Raw genomic sequence first — 10,948 nt, 5'->3', positions numbered from 1 at the left:
CCCGGTGTATAGAAAAATGTCTCTGTGTTGTAATAATTTAACCAAAGTCGGTCGTTTTACACGTCTTTGAACATCTATTGTTATGGTTAGAGTCAAAACTGTTTCTATCACGGTTCTCCATATCTACGTTAACAAATTAGACAAGACATAATCCGCCATCGGCGACCATGCATTATTTAAACAGATATCACGTTTAACAAGTAAATCGTGTCCACCTCACAACATTCTGAACTGTACCACCTCTTCTGTTTATCTGTTACATCCATTATTAATTCCTTTAACATGCTTAACTGACAGCGAAACAATTCTAGTTCCTGTTGTAGGAAATTCCCGATACTGTCACGCCCACATTTTGTACGACAATTCGGCTCCTCTGAAATGCAGAATCTAGGTTATATTGGCAGTTTTTGATGTTGTAATGTGTATAAGATTTGTATCATTTATCCTTTATAGATAAACGACGACCATGACAAATACTTTCGATTATTTACTACAAAACAAACAAAGGGATAACACCTTTCATTTCAAATGTCGAATAAGATACAGTAGAGTCAAATAATGAATTAAACTACACTTTACAGCTACTTCATCTTTCTTAGACTCGCCAATGACGCTAAGGACCTAAATTGTTTTGGAAACCTTCAGCACAGTGCCGGTGTTCAAATTAATTTAAACGCGGCATACAGGGTACGGCAAACCTCGGGGACTTAAAGTCCACCAGCATTGTCTACCACCTGCTCTCGTGTAGATTTTAAAAAGATAAACAATCGAAAGCACATTTCAATACAAATAGGGCAAAATAATGAATTAAACTGCATCAGACAATTGGGTCGACTTTCTATGACTCGCCAGTGATGATTAGGGCATAAATTGGTTTCAAACCTAGGAGGTGATCGTAAATTGGAACTCTGCTCGGGTGTTAAAACATCAGACAAAGTCTTCAAACCATCTTAAAAGTCGATGTGTCGTTAAAATGTTCCAAATAACCCCTGCTGGCTAATTTTGAAGTTTTTTTTTTTTTTTTTTTTTAAAGAAATATTTGTCACGTATACAGATTGAAAAAACAACAACATGTTTTTAAAGGCTCTCTATTAGTCAATGAATTTTAATCATTAACAATATCGATGATACTTTTCGTGTTGAAGTTGTCTCAAACATGCTGTTGATTCTTGTACTTTTTCCTGTGCCTAGGTATAAAACGCCACATGAAATACATTCAGTCCTATTCGTCCGCACAAAACTTCGTGATTTTCGATTATCTTTGATGAAGTGAAAAAATCAAATGAGAATAACTCATTTATTAACAATTCAGTCTCTACATTCTAAATATATACGGAAAATGCCGCGAGCGCAAATACAGTATTCAGTTAACCCCGATTTTTTATGCAATCAATGTTTTTTCTGAGACGAGGCAGATGTCTGGGTTCGAAAATTGGAAGACAAACTTATTCTTTTGTTTATAATTTCCGCGAGGTATCTTTCTAATGTGAAAACTATAATCATCGATTAAGTATCAGAGACGTCATCGTATCGATTTCTTTTACAAATGCGTATGAATATTATGATGGTCTAGGAATATTGTGGTAATGTAATGGACGAAATCAATCGCCAAGAGTCACATATCAATGGATCAGCAAAACGCACCCAGTCCGAATACAAAAACACAAACACTGATTCAAAAATACAATTATATCTTATTCATTGGAGACTCTCAAGTTTGCCTGGTAAAGTCTACATATTTCTCTCTGTTCTCTGTAGTAGGCGATAAACTTAAATCAAAGCTCCTTATTTTCATATTTCATATGTAATTTAATATGATAATTTGATTATTGCGGTGAATAAAGTCATTAAAAAAAATCTGATCTTATAATTGAACATTCAGACAAATACATAACAATCAACAAATGTGTTGCTTTCTCTTTACAAATACGAGAAATATAAACCCTTGACTAAATGAAATTACAATTCCATATAATGAGTCACCATGTTCTGAGATTGAGGTGCAAGAAACAAAATGTGAAAAATTAACTGGTGGTCAAAAATGTACCAGATTTATCTCATTTGTATATAGATAGAGTTTAGTTTAAACATATTTTATTGCCAAAATAAATTTGAACAAGGGAATTGGGCACAAGTTATTACAACTTATTGGAAACATACAATACATGTTTATAAAGAAAGGCTTAAACATAAATTATACATATTAAGCATTCACACACAGACATAAATACGTCATCGTATAAGAATCTTTTAAAACCTTTTGCTGGATTTAATGAAATTTTGCACATGTGTAACGACAAAATAGTTTAGGTCCTCAGAAAGATCGTTATTACCAAATAAAAGAAGCTCTAAATTCAAATCTTCTTCTAACTCAGCCAAATTTTGAAACAAAATGTGTCTTTCATTTCTGAAAGTTTGACACTCGAAGAAGAAGTGAAAGGCATTCTCACAAGGATGTCCACAGGAGCAAACTGGATTTTCAGCAAGATTTACTCGATAAAGATCGTATTTAAGGAACTACAACTGTGTCTAAGTTTAGTATGTATTATGTTTAACTTCCGTTCACCATAACTAAAATAGATAGGTGGGGATTGTTGTGTATTTAAAGTAAGTGAGGTTTTAAACAAATTTATAGAAGGCAGTGACCGTACAGAGAAATCTAACAAATTCCAGCTACGAAGTGTAGAAGGTATAAAAGAGAGGTTTGTAAGAGAAAGCCCAAATAGAGGAACTCTGATAATCATTGTTATTTCTAAGATTGTATCGGTTATTATCTGCAACAATCTCTATGGAGTTAGCTTGTTATGCATTTTAAATAAAAGTTGAAGTTTTCTGCGTTTTCGACGATTCGAAAGTGTATCTAAACCAGTTTCAAAATGTAAATTTTCTATACGTGCATAAGAAGGAAGGCCAGTTATAATACGAGCAGCTTCTCTTTGGGCTTTCTCTAATTTATCTGATTCAGTATTAGAGTATTTGATAGAGTCAAACCCTTTCCCAGACTTTCTGAGAACAATGGAGATATGTCTCTCTTTTTCTTTCGTTTTTAGATGGTTTCTAGTCACATATTACATTATATTACAGAGGTAACTCCAAATCTGGGGAAAAAAAGTCGCAATTATTAAAATATTTTTCAGTCATTTTTTCACCAGATGGAAAGAAAACTTTTCTTGGTATTTCTTAAGGATATTATTAATATTTTGATAACACAACTTTAATTTCATACAACAGTAATGACCTGTAGAGTCATATACCGACCAAACTTATATTTACGTTGCAAATGAATATAACGGAGATCAGACTAGGCTTGTCCAGTCATGTCATTACGTATATTGTGTGTAAATAAGCAATGTTTGTTTACTTTGTACATCCATAAATATTAAAAAGTTATGTTAGGATTATATAAAATATTTTGTTGTAATTCTTTTCGATATACTTATTTACAAAAAACCAAACAAAAAAATAAACGGATTAAAACCATTAGCTTAAAAACTTGCTCTTGAAATGTTTTTGTGTAATAGGCGTTTCAGTGTCAATGGCGCTCCAGTGTCGTCATCTACTGCTTCCGGTACAACATGGCTACATGGCGTTACAAAGATTTCGATGACTTATAATTTCCTTTTTCAAAGTTTGTTACAATGTAGATCAAACTATCAGAATGAATGGTGATACAACTTCCATATGATACAGCTGCAAGGGGTCGACTTACTACTTAATGTAAAGAATTTACGTGTGATTAAATATTTGTCCTTTGTCTTTGCCTTAAGGTCACTGAGGATGGACAGCAAAGACATTCAATAATCCGATATCCTTGACTTAATGAACGATGACAGATGGCATACATTTAGCATCAGGTCAAATAATTGTAACATGTTTTGGTTGAGATTCAAAGAGAAAGAGAGAGAACTTACAATCCTATCAACATCAGATGAAATCGATCTCTAGTCCTTGTTACTGACAAATTGACACCGAATCATTAAAAGGATTAAACAACTGGTGGCGACATATGCACGTAAATTGAAGATACATGAAAAGTCCAAATTTTTCTGATGACTTCCTTTTTGAAAGCCACACCTCATTTCAAAGAGGAGAATACAGTGATATCAAAAATGAAAAGAAAACGATAGGTCAGTTGGTTCGTTTTCTCAGGGCATGTCAGCAATATTTACGTAAATTAGAACATGTTTTACTCTAAAACATGGTCTTTTTTCATGAAGTTAATAAATAAACAAAGATTCTGAAAAAAGTTGTATTTTTTAAACAATCTATATCACATATGACAAATAGAATTATCACAAAAAACAGCAATTTCGTTTATTTCAAATGTAAATCTACCATTTTTCTGCTACCTTTATTCTACACCCAACAAAAATAGATATGAAACATAACTGATCATTCGTATGAAATAAAAACAATGTGTCAGTAAACTTTTTTTCTCGAAATTTTGGTTTGAATTATCTCCATTTACCAAAAAAATTGCAATCGATTTTTAAAATTTCTTTTTTGTTAAGATTTGATAACAAAGGGAAATAAAAGTAATTTGAATGTATCTAATGAAATCATATTGCGAAATAGCAATAAATGATAATCATTTGTGATATTCTGAATTTTAACTGCCTATATATCAAGAAAAAGGCATAGTATTCATATAAATAATAATTAAAAGAAATCAAAACATTGATAGAAGAATTATGAAAAACATGATGTCTGCATAATTGTTTAAAAAACATTGACATTTCAGATGCAATAAAATAAAATACATTTATTAACAATTTTTATTTGTTCATAGTTGCTGAATTATCTCCCTTTAAAAACTGTAACTTAGAAAGGGCCATAACTCTTTCAACGGTTAAATTAATCAAAATCCTACAAAAATAGAGTAAGTTTATATGTATAATTGGAAGAATAGATGAATTTTTTTCCCATTTTTTTCATTAAAAAAGCATCACTACATGTTATTATCATATTGCTAAAATAATATCATGATGCACCAGTTCTGTGGAACGCTATAAATAGACTGCTCAAATGTGAACAAGCTATAGAAAATGGAAACAAAGGAAATTTTTGGATTTCAACAAACAATATTTTTACACGAAGATTCTGATGGTGTGCCCAGTAACAATTAAACATGACTGATTTATAATTAGTTTACCATATCAGTGCATTGGATACATACGCACAACATATTTTGCAATATCGTGTATGGTGATACAGGTGAGATCTGATGCAGCGATCGAGACGAACATCTTCGGTATAACATAGGTATTTCAGCTTTTGTTGCTGCAAAGGGTTGCCATTTTTATGATGTGTGATGCCTGAGCTGAAACAAGCAAGAATTGGGGAACTACAGATAATAGAACAATTATAAACAAGTTATGGAAGAAGAGGATGCTAAACAAAATATATAAAAAGGCAAACGTCATAGGAAATATGCTGGAATCCGTTTTTTATTGAGTTATGTCTTACTTCCGGTCAAAATATTAGAGGAGTGCATTCTTGGAAAGTTTATTCTAACTGAAAAAGTACAGAACGAAATAAACGAAAATATAATAGATAAACATCATGCATTGATGTGAGTTTAATTCATTCATGGATTACCGTGTTAGATAATATAATGTATTGTCCGGAAAAAAAATAAATAAAATGACGTCACATACTCGATGCTTGCATTATGACATCATAATAGAGATCAAAGATGATTTCACAAATGCCACTTCCTTTTAATAATGGCAAAAATAATAGATCATGGGTACATCGGTAATGCGCTGACAACACTCGACAGTCGTGATGACTACAAGATTGAGCCCCAGACCACTTTCCACGATGGATGCAGGACGGACTTTCCCCCAATGATAGCACGTGGTTTTCCCTTGACTATGTATTTTCTTCGAATATCCAAAACATCATTTGATACCTAATCACAGTCATAGTAAACAACTCTATGGAATTTTAGTATGGTTTAGTTGAGAATGCAGAAGAATTGGACAAAAATCAGTTTAATATGAAGTTATTTACTGACGAGTCGCGAAGATTTATGCAGTTAATGATATATAGAATTATGCAAGAATATCCTCGGTATGATTATAAAGGTGACCGAAAAGCTGTATGAGTATTTCTATTTGATTTCGCATGACCTATTCAACATATTTAAGCTGACTCTCCTAACGTATTAATCTCTTCCCTTTCCGAGATTCACCAGAGTCGTCGGATCGCTTAGCTTTTCCTTTTTTTGTTAATATTTTACCCTCGTTTCATCGATTTTGATTTTGAATTTGATCGTTTTGACAAATCGGTATTGGATTTCCTTTGATGTTACTGATACTATGCCTGCATCAATAGTGGAGTGTATGTACACCTATAACAAAAAAAAAAAAAAAACGTAGACATATCGATTTATAAACTTACGAATGAGATTTTTGCTATTAGTATGAAATGACACTATATGAGTTGAAGATGGTGAAAAAGTCACCATACCAAACGAGAACACGTGCAGCACTATTCTGAAAACCCAAGAGAAGATGACGGAAGAAATTCAGGTAAGTAATAATCACGTGATTTGTGAAAATAGTGTTATGTTCCCTTATCATTAATATAAGTTCATGACAGCATGGATATCTCCTGTACATAACAATACATAAGGAATTTTGAAGATAAATGAATTAATACATTGCGAGTTTTAATTGATACATATTTTCTCAAGTGACAGTACACATGAACTTCCATGTAAGCACATCACGTCAATGGCGTCGATAATAAGTATAACAGTAATAAAAAAAACTAGAGCGGTTTCCATTTAGTCGACAAGCCGACGTTGTCGATATTGCCGTCGTCGCCACACAAAAGGGACGTAATGAAACGAGCAAGTTATCCGGCAAAAACCAGCGACGCCAAACTGTAACCAATGGCTACGTTACCGGCAGAATAAATTTCATCAGAGGCAACCAACGACAGTAGACATGATCAGGATTATACAAATTATCATCCGAATGTGACCTTTTTTTAACGCAGAATGCATAATTTTATCTAATATTTCACGATAGCGCAACAGCTCAACTAAGATGAATGATAGTATGATGATCTATAAGAATCATTGAATTTTAACTATCAGTAATGCAGGGAGAAATATTCATCACGAATCTAATTTATAAACACGTGACATGAAATCTGATGTCTCCTTAGAAAAGATAACATTTTATCAACTCATTCATATTCAGGTATTAGAAAAAAAGCAATTTGAGATATCATTAAGTATTCTATTTCTTATGAGATGTCATATACTTTCATATAATTCTAATGAATACTAATTCATTTAATTTTTCTAATTCAAAATCGAATGCGGAATCGTATTCTTCCATTGAAAAAGGTTCTGGTCGATTTTATTCTGGTGAAAAACTAATCGATATAAAAAATTGATGAAAGAATTTAAAGGTATTGAGTAATGCTGAAAAATGTAAGGCGTAGGGAGATGCAACTTACCTAAGAGAAAAAAGGTTTCAGCTAAAAAGAAAATTAACCGAATTTTGAAGTTGTTGTTCCCATAATTCACCCAAGTCGACAAGGCGACAGAGAATTTCTCTACAACTCAGTAAAAATGACTGGAAACGTTACAAGAGCTGTATGTGCTTGATACGGTTTGAAAAAGAAAACCCTTTTGCAATGATGTGTAATGATACCAATAGTATAGGGTTGATACGACTGGTTTCTTCGTAGTCATGGAAATATGTTTTTAATTGTAAAATTGCAAAATTTTGAACATATTTGTCCAAAATGATTTTAAATCTAATAACTAGATGTGATTTTGTAAGAAATAAGCTTTTTAGAAACTTCACCAGTAGAACACGACAAATGGCGTTCCATTAGGCTATTGTCGCCGTTGTCAGAAAACGTTGCCAGGAAGGAATAGCTTTATGGAAAGCGACCCTGGTTCCTCACACTCCTTTAAAATATTTCGAACTTAAAAGCACGATATAATTTTAAACGTTTTACGTATTATGTGTCAGGCAGTGCGTGGGAAGAGCGACTCTTATATGCGAGAGTGATATTCTGTTGAGAGTATCAAAAAAAGTTAAACACACAGAAATATTAGCTAACTGTTTAGTGATTCCAGAAGTTTTTTCTGCAGCTGGTACTGTCATTGTCGGAATACACATGCCACATATATTTTTGCAGACAGTAACGCAAACAACTGTATTTCAGCACGTGCGGTAATTACACAGAAATGGTTTTTGAATTTACTTAAATAATACGTTTAACAAAATAACAATTGTTGAAATAAGCAATTTGATATGCTGTGATGAACAAGTTTATTTACGAAAATTCATAAAAATGCACATCCATTAATGTTTGGAGCTATATTTCCGCGCGGAGCAAATATTTTGGCGTACGTTATCAGGCAAATGTCACAGCAACGTCAATGTCAGGTAAACAAAGATTGAACAACAAAGCTGTTGAAGTTTTGATAATCTGATTTTCAGTCAATGTTGCATAATAAATATAATACATGTTCAGTGTCTTAAAATATAAGCTGCGTTTAGGCTCGGTACAAAAAAAAAAACTTTTGTCTTTCTTCTTCCTTACCGTAATACAGCTTACGTTTTAAGACACTGACCATGTAATCTTTATGTAAGAGAATTTAGCGCACTACAGAGGGTCAAAGTCACTCACGTATTGTGACGTTGACGTTTTATGTGCTTGTGTATACATCATAACGTCATGATATTGGTTGGCATTATGCACCGGGCACTTGGAGGAATGAAAAAAGATTCAGTTTGTGCAAATTTTATTTGTATAAAATCATCTTTATGTTAAGTAAAAAAAAATTTAAAGTCAAACCGAATTCAGAAAAGTCCAAATGCACTCATAGTATTTTTCATTTAACATTGTCTATTGTCTATAGACTGGGTTGCTTGCTTTTGTGTTTCTACTCTTAGTTAAACTTCGCTTCAAAAATACATCACTTTGAACGCTCGCGGTCTAGCGGAGAAATGTTGTAACTAATGCAGATAACCCAGTCTACCATTCTCCATGGCTTTCCGCATCAGCAAAATGTTTTTCTCCGTCCCATCAATTTCTGTTGTGAAAACGAAATGTTAACAGGGTACACCATTAATCATGATACCGCATGTTGCTCGTTAAGAGTTTATCAGTACATAAAATAAACATACACATTAGTTAAATATCACTGTTACTTCATGTGTTTCGCTCACCTCATTAATATTCATGAGATAATGTCGTCTATATGTTTGTGACGTCATCAAACCTTAACAGGCGGCAAAAATGAAAAAAAACATGAGTAGAAGAAGGGAGGGAAGAAGGGGTTGGGATTCGGTTCGGGTTACAAATAGATCTTTTTTTCTATTTTTGACTCTGTATCCAATATAGGAAACGAAACTTAATTTCTTTTTATTTGTTAAATAATATCAATGCAGTTTAATGCATGAGTATCTAAACGCTATTTAATGGACACTTAAACTTGTTAGCATTCAATATAAATTTCTCAGTCACATTTATATTCGAAATGTGTTCGACTCTATGTAACTTTACAAGCGCCCATTGTGTAGCCCCTCTGAATGCAGTTTCAATGAAATTATTAATGATAATTTTGATAATATCATAGACTTTTAAATCTGCTTTTTCGGTAATGGTTTCGGAATCTAAAAATATTGAGTCGGATCCGCATATCACACACGATGACACTTACCGTTCTCGAAGAATTCTACACAGTTATGTCGTCCAAAGTCATCCATGGCGATAGCATGCCCTTTTTGTAGCATGACTATAAAGATTATATATCACGTGTCGCTTCGTATTTTTTTTATTCTCATGGGAACCTTGAAAAAATTATCATCATGATTATTGTTTTACATCAATGCAACATCATCATGATTATTGTTTTACATCAATGCAACATCATCATGATTATTGTTTTACATCAATGCAACATCATCATGATTATTGTTTTACATCAATGCAACATCATCATGATTATTGTTTTACATCAATGCAACATCATCATGATTATTGTTTTACATCAATGCAACATCATCATGATTATTGTTTTACATCAATGCAACATCATCATGATTATTGTTTTACATCAATGCAACATCATCATGATTATTGTTTTACATCAATGCAACATCATCATGATTATTGTTTTACATCAATGCAACATCATCATGATTATTGTTTTACATCAATGCAACATCATCATGATTATTGTTTTACATCAATGCAACATCATCATGATTATTGTTTTACATCAATGCAACATCATCATGATTATTGTTTTACATCAATGCAACATCATCATGATTATTGTTTTACATCAATGCAACATCATCATGATTATTGTTTTACATCAATGCAACATCATCATGATTATTGTTTTACATCAATGCAACATCATCATGATTATTGTTTTACATCAATGCAACATCATCATGATTATTGTTTTACATCAATGCAACATCATCATGATTATTGTTTTACATCAATGCAACATCATCATGCTCATGACAGAATTTCAGTGTCCTGTTGGGCATAGTTATTGAGAAAACGCTAATTAAAGATTTTCAAATAATTGTATCAAGAGCCTTGAAGATTGGTCAAGGTTATTTTTATCAACAACTTCGATAGACAATTACCAGAGCTTCCTTTGTATGAAATATCAGCTCCCTAAATCTTGAGGAACTTGAGAAGAAGTTTTTCAAAGCTTTTAACCCAAAACAGTACTTTTGGACATTGACCCCAATGGAGAACTGTGAAAGTTGAATTTTCAGACAAGTTTGATTATATAATTTAACAACGATTGATCACTGAAAAGCTTTCATCACCGTATGGCTCTTGGTTATAAAGAAAATGCTATTTAAACTTGTTAAAATAATTGTATTATGTGACCTTCAAAATGGATCAAGGTAAGTACATTGTAACTTAATAGTCAATGACC

Source organism: Ylistrum balloti, unplaced genomic scaffold, assembly GCF_031769215.1.
Source record: "Ylistrum balloti isolate Yb309-2 unplaced genomic scaffold, AGI_CSIRO_Ybal_v1 Utg370054, whole genome shotgun sequence".
In the NCBI taxonomy this organism is placed as follows: Eukaryota; Metazoa; Mollusca; class Bivalvia; order Pectinida; family Pectinidae; genus Ylistrum; species Ylistrum balloti.
Note: the sequence above shows the minus strand (reverse complement) of the source record.